The sequence below is a fragment of the Paramacrobiotus metropolitanus genome, unplaced genomic scaffold, assembly GCF_019649055.1.
Source record: "Paramacrobiotus metropolitanus isolate TYO unplaced genomic scaffold, Prichtersi_v1.0 Parri_scaffold0000376, whole genome shotgun sequence".
In the NCBI taxonomy this organism is placed as follows: Eukaryota; Metazoa; Tardigrada; class Eutardigrada; order Parachela; family Macrobiotidae; genus Paramacrobiotus; species Paramacrobiotus metropolitanus.
The window spans coordinates 27,409-29,267 of NW_026570596.1; the positions used below are offsets into that span (position 1 = coordinate 27,409).

The 1,859-nt window shown below is 43.3% G+C and overlaps 1 long non-coding RNA gene across 1 annotated transcript; it reads right to left on the bottom strand.

The window, feature by feature from the left end:
• Nucleotides 1-255: 255 nt before the first annotated feature.
• LOC129602264 (uncharacterized) lies at nt 256-905 on the bottom strand. Its single transcript, XR_008692374.1, has 3 exons — nt 613-905; nt 463-548; nt 256-389 (listed from the first exon to the last, which is right to left on the bottom strand). It is a non-coding gene; the product is annotated as an uncharacterized LOC129602264 (long non-coding RNA).
• Between the last annotated feature and the right edge of the window lie 954 nt (nt 906-1,859).

The window sequence follows — 1,859 nt, forward strand, 5'->3', positions numbered from 1 at the left end:
AAGAAACCAGTGCATAAACGTCCGCTTGCGTGTGTCTTCGAATTGCTGCGCTTCAGTAATCGTACGACTCAACGACTTCAATTGAAGGTCATCCGTGCGCGGTAGTTGTCGATTAGTCCCGCTTAACAGTGCGTGGAGCGAGTTGTCGCTGTTTGCGTTGTCGCCTGCCGATAGCGACGGCGGATGGTCGCTGTTATTGGTCTGCATGGTGCTCGGCATCCACGCTAACTTCTTGGTTAGTTGTACTGCATCGCTTGACTGTCGCCGGCAAATATCCCTTCGGACTGCCGCTCATCTGCGCCGTAAGCCGGAACGTCACTGGCCTCTTCGCTATGACGTTGTGGGGTAACTTCTTCGTTACACTGCACGGAAAAATGCTGGATCCCGCGCTGCAAACATACAAATGTCCGCAAAGATAGTAATGCTGCAATGATAAAATTTATGCTAAGGAAAAGGCGTTACATATTGTTCGGGTCGCTCGATCGGGCTAACAATGTCCTCCATGAGGCTTTTGCAAGTTTGGGCGTTGATGCGCAGTGCCAATAGATCTGAAAAACATGAGACTAATTTCTTTGTACAATACTGTGTCTGTTTTGTACAGCTCCTGTTTACTTTGAACGCTCTCTTTAAACGTTTCTTTGTGATTTTTGCTCCAGGCAGAACGCCAGCTCCGCTTCTGCTCCACCACGATGCCTGTCAAAAAGGAACACCAGACAGACTTGTATAGCTGCTTCCATTCAATTTTGTTGTGTTTTATTTTTATTATCTTAACATTTTATAATTGGTTTATTGACTGTGTATTTTACTTTCAGTTTATTCCATATTCTTATTAACTGTACTATCGATTGCATATTTATGTTCAATAATTTGTAATCGTATTAGGTATTCGCTATTTTTCCTTATTATTTTTTTATTTTTGTTTTTTTTTTAATACGTGTATGATAAGCCTGTGTAAAGAAAAAGCCTATTACAAAAAAAACTAATAAAACTGAAGAGAATTTGTGTCCAGCATTAAGGGCAGTGCCTCTGCACATGCGCGATTGTAGGAACACCATGTTCATGTCCAGATGGTTCAGCGCAATGATGCAGCAGATTTGACTTGGCATAATCGCGAGAATATCTACAATCCGCGGATCCTCCGGGCGGAAGTTGGGGATTTCCAGGATCTCCAGGAGCGGCAATCCGCCAGATGCGCCAGATTCTCGATCGTCTTCCGCACGTTGTGTGCGATCTCCAGCGAACAGACCTCTTGCAGGTGACCTTTGGGGAAAAACAAATGCACCTTAACGACTTAGTAATAATATAAAAAGCGGAATAAAAAATCGAAATGATAAATTCAGTGAAGGTATCTCGCAGTGATGGCCTTGAACGTTCAAAGGCGAATACTCGGCACTGTACCATGTCCGTTTGGCTGGTCGAAATAGATGGGCGCGGGAACCAATCAGATTATAAATAAATTACCTACTGAGACTTCCGGTCCGCGATTGTGGCTCAAACTCGTTCAGCCAATCGTGTTATCCCTTGCAGATGTGGTGCGTATTTTGCAGTTATGCCGCAGAAACTAAATGCGCAGCTGGATTCTCAGTGCGCTTCAGTCCATTGGAAGTCAGGAAGAGGTGCTGCGCGGTATGCTCCTCCAGATTCTCGATCTTCGAATAACTTTAGATTAGTATGATATGCTATGAAGTATTTTATACGATAAACAGGCATCATATTATTATTCTACCTTAATAATTGTTTTAAATGATTTATCAAATATCCTATTAATTCCATCACATCGTTTAGTGCTGGTGTGTACAAAGATTCGCCACAGGGTGTCGCATTTCATCGTGGCGGTGTCCAGACCTTTTGCGGTTTAA